We start from the raw sequence: 9981 nt of genomic DNA, 5'->3' as shown, positions 1-9981 counted from the left end.
ACCTACTGTGAAGCCTACATCCTCTAAGCCAAAGAGAACAAAGACTGTTCCTCAAACACCTCAAAAGAGGAGGAGAATTACTTTGAGAGATAAATCAGATTCTGAGGAACAGATTTCTTCTTCAGAACCTGTGGTGGTTGAAGCTGAGAAAGCAACTTCTCAGAAGGATTCTGAAATTGGGGGTTCTAGGCTTCTCAAGAGGCTTAGACGTATGATAGTTCCTGAAACTCCCAAGGAATCCAAATCAACAAGGAAGTACAAGAAACAGAGGGCAGAAAGGCCAGTTTCAGATGATGAGGAGGAAGCAGCTAAGGAAGGGGATCAGGAATCTCTGATCTCACAAGACAAGGAATTTGCTCCAGTCACTTCTTCTCCATCAACTCCATCTCAGGAAGCTGTATCTGACAAGGCTAACTCACCATCTGTGTCTCTTGTTGATCCAGGCACAAGTGCTGAAATTTATATTCAGAACCTGGTTGTGCCTACAATACTTTTCTTAGAAGCTCCAACATCAAATAATCCTTCCACAACACCTGTTACTGATGCTGTTCAAACTCCAGAGTTATCAACAACATCTTCTCTACATCAAGATGCTGATGATCAGATTTTAGGTGAGCATCAGGATATGGCTGTTGATCAGAACTTAGTATCAGATCAGCAATTAGAGGATGTTGAAGCCTCCATTGCTACTCACACTGTTGTCTTATCAGAAGATACTGATTCTTTAAGTTCTGATGTTGCAAATGTTGGAGATACTGGTGAAGCTGCTACAACTGTAGATGCTGATGAAGCAGGTCCTTCAGGACATACTCCTCCACTGACTCTTCCTAAGTCTGAACTGGTAAAGGAGTTTGTTATCAGGGATGCACCAGTGCCTTGGAGTGAAACTCCTGCAGGTCAGGAGTGGACTAAGGAACGAAACTCAGTTTCATGTGTTCCAAATGCTTTACATCTTGCTGAGCACTTGACTAAAGCTGATGAAATGTTAAATTCTGATGATTTTAAAACCCAGCTTAGAGTCACTGCATTGAGTACTAAACATCTACGAGGTCTTCATTCCAATACTCATGCAGAGCTACACAAGATTCAGGAGAACTTTATCAAACATGAACAAGTTTGGAAAATTGATAAGAAAAAGTTCTTTCAACCTACCATTGACAGGATTGCTTATATTGAGAAAACTCAAGAGAAACAACAAGCTCAGATTGATCAAATTCTGACAAATCAAGCTTCTCAGCAATCGCAACTTACTGAAATCCAGACCTCAGTGGAACTACTTATCTCTCTTTTATTACCTGCTGATGCCAAAAAGGGGGAGAAGGTAATTAAGTCCAAATGCAAAACTAACAAGACACTGCAAGGAAAGGATGATGGAAAAGATGACCAAGGAAACTCTGGAATGGGTAGTGGTCATAGTCAAGGTAGAAGGTTTACATCAAGACAAGCTAGTCACAGAACAAGTTCTGATACTGGGAAAAGAATAAGTTCTGCTGCTGGTAAAAGGATAAGTTCTGATGAACTTCTAGATCTTGATGAGGAAATGTCAAGACAGTTATTTCTTCAAGAAAATCCAGGGATGGACTTGGAAAGTTTAAAGGAAGAAGAAGCCAGACTTAAATCAGAGAAAGTCACATCTAAATCTGAAGCTTCTGGTAAAAAGTTACTTCCAAAACTTAAAGGCATTGTGATCAAAGAAAGGACACATACTGAAGCAACATTGGCTAGATCACAACCACAGATAGATCCAAGGTCCAAGGGTAAAGAAAAGGTTGGTGAACCTATCAAGGCTTATGTACCTCTTGAGGAAGAAGAAATTACTAATGGAAAAGATGATCTTGCTCTGACTTCAAGAAAAGTTCTTAAAACAACCTCTGACATGGCTCAAGTTGTTCAGAGTCAAGAAATTGTAAGTTCTGATATTCAGAAGAAGCAAGTAACCTCTGACAGAGCTCAAGTTAACTTGATATCAGAAAATAGATCAAAGACACTCCTACCAGGATTCACTAAAGCAAAACAGACTCAATCTTTGAAGACTACTGCAAGAGGTTTTGAAGCAAGAGTAGTTACTGGAAAGGAAGCTAGAGATAAAACTGGATTGGGAAGTGCTGATGAAAGAAGAGTACACAACACTACCAATGATCCAACTTCCTTGAGTGAACCAGGTATTGGAGCAACTCCTGAGAGATTGAATCAACTGGAATCTGTACAGATGGTTTACCATACCTACTTGAAAGAATACATCATGTTGTATTTCATGACAGATGGTAGGGTTTATCATATAAGACAAAATGCCATTCCTTTGAAGTATTTTGAAGAATTGGAGCATGTACTTTTCTTACTTCAAGTGGATGACAGAATAACAGAGACTGCTGCAAACTACTTAAAAGAACAGATTCAGAGACAGATAAGGCTTTATTCTGTTAAGTCTGACAGCATATATGTTCCAAAGTACAGAGATCATAATGGTGATATTGTTGATATGAAGCCTAATACTGCACAGATCAGAACGTATCTTGGTATTAAGGGACTTCAATTCAATCTTGAGTCTGACAAAGCTTATGTCATAAGACTAGATCAGGAGTTGAGAAAAGCAAAGATTAATGATCTCAGAGCTGCAATCTTTAAAACTGGTGAAGATACTGCATAGCTTAAAGGTGTTAAAAGGAGAATGATTGATGAACTAAGATATGCTGAGAAATGTTTGTTGAAGAACTATCTCAGAACAACTCCTGACATCAGAGAGATCAGAAAATGAAGAAGCCAAGTCGAAGATCTACAACTGCTTAAATTCTGATATTTATACAGATTGAAGTTGTTATCAGAAGTTGAAATTGGTAAAAACTTTAAGGACTGTAAGTTGTAGTTATCTAGTCTATTTCTCATGCATTTGTACTTAATGTTTTTAACATCATCAAATATCTGTTAAACTTGTATATTTTGTTAATTTACTAGTTGGGGGAGATTGTTAGATATATTTGATAATGTCATGGCTAATATGTTTTATGTTTAGTTTTCAGATCTTATGTGAACAGGATAAATCAGTACTTAACTGTTGATCAGTACTTATACTGGAAGTCAGGACTTAAGGATATCAGTACTTATATTATCAGGAGATAATCATCAGAAGATAGATATCAGAACTTAAGTGCTGAAGGACAATTAGATAAGGACAGTAGCTGATTAAAGGAAAGAAGATTGAGATAAACATAAGAAGAGATATGCATGAAGAAGGAATTCCGTGAAGAATGGAATACTTGGAAGAAAAGATATCTGATTGATATATTTTAGGAAGCAGAATTATATTCCATATCAATTAGCGATTATCTTGTAACTGTGTAGTATATAAACACAGACATAGGGTTTACACTATAAGTGTTATCATTATTAGAAAAGATTATTCATTGTAACCCTAGCAGCTCTCGTGATATTTGTTCATCACTGAGAGGTAACAGTTCCATACTGTAACAGAGTTTATTATTTCAATAAAGTTTGTTTTCTGTTACTTAAGATCTTAAAGTTCGATTTGAGTGTACTATACACTGTATTCACCCCCTCTACAGTGTATGTGTGACCTAACATTATCTAACTTGGTTGCAGTGGCCATGGGAGTGGATGCAGTTGAACAGTCTTGCATTCCAAATTTCTTGAGTAAATTTCTAGTGTACTTGGATTGACAGATAAAAGTACCTTCTTCATTTTGCTTGACTTGAAGTCCCAGAAAATAACTAAGTTTTCCCATCATACTCATTTGATATCTTGACTGCATTAGCTTTGCAAACCTTTCACATAGTTTGGCATTTGTAAAACCAAATATGATATCATCAACATATATTTGTACCAAAATTAAGTCCTTTCCATGGTTGAGGTAGAACAGAGTTTATCAATTGTACCTCTATGAAATCCACTTTCCAGAAGGAATTGAGCTAAAGTCTCAAACCATGCACTTGGAGCTTGCTTAAGGCCATAAAGTGCTTTGTCTAATCTATAGACATGATTTGGAAATTTTGGATCTTCAAATCCTGGAGGTTGTTCAATATATTCCTCTTCTTCCAATTCTCCATTGAGAAAATCACTTTTCACATCCATTTGAAAGACTTTAAACTTTTTGTGAGCAGCATAAGCCAAAAAGATTCTTATGGCTTCCAATCTAGCAACTGGTGCAAATGTTTCATCATAATCAATACCCTCCTTTTGAGAGTAGCCTTTAGCAACCAGCCTTGCTTTATTCCTTGTAATTATGCCATCACTATCAGTTTTGTTTTTGAACACCCATTTTGTGCCAACAATGGATCTGTTCTTTGGTCTTGGCACTAGGGTCCAGACTTTATTTCTTTCAAATTCATTTAACTCTTCCTGCATTGCTTGCACCCAATCAGCATCTTGAAGAGCTTCTTCCAATTTCTTAGGTTCAGTCTAAGATAGAAAAGAATGATAGAGACATTCATTTGATTTGCAGTTCTAATTCTGATACCTGCTTCAGGATCTCCAATTATTAAGTCAGGTGTATGTGATTTGGTCCACTTCCTTACAGATGGAAGTTGATTTCTAGAACTGAATCCTCCCCCATGATCCATGATATCTCCATCAGCATTTTCTGATGCTCCCCCTGTAGTTATGCTCTCTGAAACTTCAGAATTTGAGTTGGATCCTTCAGGACTTGAAGTATCAGAGTTTCCAGAATTATCAAAATTTGGCTCATCAGAACTTGAAGAGCCAGTGATAGGTTCTGATGCTTCTTGAGAGTCTTGAGTTGTGGTAGGATCTTCAGCTTGCTCCCCCTGGACAGATGCATTTTTCTTTGGAGTTTTTACCATAGTTTCAATGACATCAGAACTTATAGGATCAGGATTTAAGTCATCAGAATTTCCAGAATCAGAATTTAAATCTTCATTTTCAAAACTCAGTTGATCATGATCATTGAAATCTTCAAATCCAGTAATCTTCTTATCATCAAAAGATACATTGATAGATTCCATGACAACCCTTGTTCTTAAATTATAGACTCTGAAGGCTTTTGTGGAAAGTGGATATCCAACAAAAATTCCTTCATCAGCTTTTAGATCAAATTTTGACAGCTGTTCAGGATGAGTCTTAAGAACAAAATACTTACATCCAAATACATGAAAGTATTTCAGATTTGGCTTCTTTTTCTTCACAATATCATATGGTGTTTTTCCATGCTTGTTTATGAGTGTAGCATTTTGTGTAAAACAAGCAGTCTGCACAGCTTCAGCCCAAAAGTAGGTTGGTAGCTTTGCTTCATCAAGCAATGTTCGTGCAGCTTCAATGAGAGTCCTGTTCTTTCTTTCTACAACTCCATTTTGTTGTGGAGTTCCAGATGCTAGAAAATTCCTGTTGGATTCCATGCTCTTTGCAGAACTCTTCCATAATTGAATTCTTGAACTCAGTGTCATTATCACTTCTTATAATTTTAACAGAATCCTTGACCAACTTATCCAGCTGTCTGACATAATCAGTTAGAGTAGATGCAGTTTCATTCTTCTTGTGCAAGAAATACACCCAAGTGTATCTTGTGAACTCATCCACTATAACCATTGCATATTTCTTCTTTGCAATAGACATGACATTGACTGGACCAAATAGATCAACATGCAGTAGTTGATAAGGCTCAAGAATTGAGGATTCAGTTTTGCTCTTGAATGAAGATTTTCTTTGTTTTGCCTTTTGACATGAATCACAAAGGCCATCAGGAGCAAATACTGATTTTGGCAGTCCTCTCACAAGATCTTTCTTTACTAGCTCATTTATGTTGTTGAAATTTAAATGAGAGAGTCTTTTGTGCCAATTCCAGCTTTCTTCAATTGATGCTCTACTCAACAGACAGATTGCAGAACCATCAGAACTTGTTGAAAGTATGGCTTCATAAATGTTACCATGCATGTAACCTTTCAGAACCACTTTTCCTGTAGAATTGCTAACAACTTCACAGTGTTCTTCAAAGAAATCCACATGATAACCTTTGTCACAAATTTGACTCACACTTAGCAGATTATGTTTAAGTCCTGAGACAAGAGCTACTATTTTAATGATGACATTCCCAAGATTTATATTGCCATATCCCAGAGTTTTTCCCATGTTGCCATCTCCATAAGAAACTCCTGGGCCAGCTTTCTCCATAAAGTCTGATAGCAGGGCTTTATTACCAGTCATATGTCCTGAACATCCAATGTCCAAAACTAGGATGTTTTTTCTGTTGCCCTGCAATCACAAAGACCACTATTGGTTAGTTTTAAGGACCTAGACTTGCTTGGATCCTTTGGCCTTTTTAAGTTTGTTAGCATTTGCAGCGGATTTAATTTCAGAGTTTATGCTAACATGCTTCTTATCAGACTTTATATCAGACTTTGCATCAGATTTTACACTAGAAGGAATAATACTAACTTTCTTCAAATAAGGTTTTATTTGATAATAATCATAGTACAAACTATGATATTCCTTACAAGTATAAATGGAATGCCATAAACTACCATAATGAAAATAAGGATTTTATGGTTTAAACCTAACAGACTGACTCTTAACTCCTGATCTTGGAGGTAAAGAGTTTATATCTTTATTATTCCTGCAAAAAGAAGCAAGATGGTTAGAGTTTCCACAGTTATAACATTTCTTTCTAGGAGCATTAGGAACAGGCATATAATTATTGCTTTTATTCACACCTTCCTTTCCATTCCTATTTTTCCTAGCTTCTTTTACCTTGTTGACATTCCTAATCTCTTTCAGCTTATGCTTAAGCTGCTTCTTTGTTATTAAGCCCATGTTTACTTCAGCTGATTTATCCTGTTCTAATTTGTCAGAAGTTGACTTTTCCTTAACTTCTGTCATAGACTCTTTCATCTTTTCAGAATCAGACTTTATAGTTTTTGCTATAAACTTAATAGGATTTAACTTTGGCTTAGCAGTCTGTTTAACAACAATTTGCTCAATTTGTTCAGTTTCTTTCACTTTTATCATCTCCATAACCTAAGCCCTATTTCCAGTTTCCACTACTTAATAAATTCTGAGTTGTTCTACCAGAGTTAGTCCAAGTTCTGATAATCTCTCTTTCCTTTTCTAAGTCAGCTTTTAGAGATTCATTCAAATTTAACACTTCATCTCTAACATATAAAGCATCATCTTTTTCTTTCTTAATTTGATGAAGAAAAACTAACTCCTTTTCTAAATAATTATTTCTCTTTTTATAAGCAAGATTTTCAGATATTAATCTTTCACATATTAAAGTCTGATCTCTATAACTAATAAACATGGTTTTAAGATACAATCTCAACTCAGTAATATCATCAGTATGAAAGGCATAAGTTGTTTGAGGTACCTTCAATTCAGCAGTTTCAGGGCTGCTGTCAGCATTTGCCATCAGGGCATAACTCACCTCATGTTCAGAATCTGAAGTGTCTTTCCAGCTTTTCATCTTTGTGACAAGTGCCTTGCCTTTGTCACTTTTTCCTTTCTTGCAGTCAGGAAATATGTGGCCTCTTTAACCATAGTTGTAGCATTTGACTTTTGAGTTGTCTCCTCTATCAGACTTTCCTCCTTTGCCTTCAGACTTTCTGAAACCTTTCTTATCAGAACTTCCACTTTTCCTGGAAAACTTCTTTCCTTTTCTGAATTTCCTGTAGGCTATCTTTGTGATACCCTTTACCATAAGAGCACACAATTTCATCATCTCTTCATCAGCATCTATTTCAGGTAAACTTTCAGTTTCTAAATCATCATCATCAGAATATGATGACTCTGAATCAGACTTTATGATGAGAGCCTTTCATTTGCCCCTTTTTGAGGCAACCAATTTAGGAGATTCCTCCTCAGCCTTAAGAGCAACTGTCCTTGACTTTATTCCATGTCTCTTTCTCCTTTGATCCATCTCAAGTTCATAAGTCTTGAGCATACCATAAATTTCATCAAGAGTAGTTTTAGTAAGGTCATAGTTGTCTCTTATGGTAGTAGACTTCAAATCCCAATTATTAGGAAGAGTTAAAAGGAATTTTAGATTTGAATCTTCAAGATCATATTCCTTGTCCACCAGTGACAGATCATTCAAGAGTTTGACAAACCTGTCATAAATTTTCAGTCCTTTGCTCTAACCGGCTGAAAGTCAGTTAAAGACTCATCAGTTTTTGAGTCAAAGGGCTCATACTCTTGAGTGAGTATAGTTCTCATGTTCTTCTTGATTGTATCAGTTCCCTGGAATCTTGTCTCCAAAGCATCCCATATCTCCTTTGCAGTTTTACAATTAATTACCTTATTTGACATGACATTATCAATGGCACTATGCACCAAATGCCTTACCCTTGCATTCTTGGCAATAGATGAGATGTCTTCAGCTGTGTACTCACCTTTCTCCTTTGGTATGGTCTTTGTTGGTTGATCAGCAACTACAACAGAGAGCTTGGTAGGCTTGTGTGATCCTTTATTAATTCTCTCAAGGTATTATGGATCTGTAGCTTCCAGAAACATAGCCATCTTCACTTTCCATATGGGATACTCAGAAGGTCTCAGTATGGGAATCCTAATAGTCTCATATCGACTGTGGGTTTGAGTATTTTGAGTTTCTTCAGTTTTGGTGGGCTTGGTTGGAGTTTATGCTTCTTCAGACATGATTGTTTAGATCTTTACTGTATATGTGTTAACAGATAAGCTCTGATACCAATTTTTAGGTCACACAACACTGTAGAAGGGGGTTGAATACAGTGTTTTCACAATTAAATCGATTTAACACAAGTATGTAACAAAGTTCAGGTATATTGAATAAACTCTGTTACAATAAGAACTGTCGTTCTCTCACAGTGATGAACAAATATCACTAAGAGCTGCTAGGTTACAATGTATAATCTTCTCGATAATGATAACACATAGAGTGTAAATCCTAAGCATGTGTTTATATAGTACACAGTTACAAGATAACTTCTAATTAATATTGAATACAATTTTATCTCCTAAAATATATCAATCAGATATCTTCTATAAGTCTTCCAGTCTTCTAACTCTTTCCATGCATATCTTTATTTGTTTTAGTCTCGATCTTCTACTGTAAATCAGCTTCCTTCCTTATATGAAAGTCTTCCTGCACTTAAGTTCTGATATGACCTTAAGTTCTGATATTAAGTTCTGACTTCCAGTAAGTCCTAATTTGAGTAAGTCCTGATATGTCCTGTTTGTTAAGATCTGAAAACTAAACATGAATCTTATTAGACATAACATCTCAAATATATCTACCATGCAAGTACTCTTCTGCTATTCTGTGTTCAGAATAGTTAAGTGTTTTACTTATCAAATTACTGGATTTATAAATGTTTTGGATTTTGAGAAAGATGATTTGGTTGCGAATATTCCTACCCAAGTAAATGGGGGAATAAAATTATTTTGGGTGTCAATTATTATGTCCCCTTTTCAATAAAAGGTTTTAAGATTGGATCAATGTGTAAGTGACCGGGGCGGACGGTCCAGCGGAGGGCTATTGCTTAGTGACATATGAAGTATTATGACACAATTTATGCCATAAGTAGATATATTCCCTTTTTATTTGAGTACTCATGTTTTGGGGACATGATTCTATGAATCATGACCTTATGCTATCACACGGGCTGATCAGCATGTGATAGTACATCCGTCGGTGAAAGATCCCAATCAAAATTATTTTATTGTTTTTTAACAATCATATAATAAATGATTTATCAACTGTTTCTATTTTGAATAAAAGGTGAAATGAAGTTTTGATTTAGTTTTTGCTTGATGTGGATATTTAGGTTGTTAATTATCAAAGGTGGTATTAGTATAAATGATCGATGATGAATTCAGTATGGGATGTTATGAGCATCAAAGTTCGTATTGATATCTAATTTGATATGACAATAAAATGAGTATTAATATCAAGAGTTCGGTTTTGAATAAAGTTTATGATTCATTCCACAATCATTGTTTCATGTTATTGTTGTTTACGATATTTCCGTAAACACTGTTTTACGA

The sequence above is a fragment of the Apium graveolens genome, chromosome 8 (assembly GCF_009905375.1).
Source record: "Apium graveolens cultivar Ventura chromosome 8, ASM990537v1, whole genome shotgun sequence".
NCBI lineage: Eukaryota > Viridiplantae > Streptophyta > Magnoliopsida > Apiales > Apiaceae > Apium > Apium graveolens.
Note: the sequence above shows the minus strand (reverse complement) of the source record.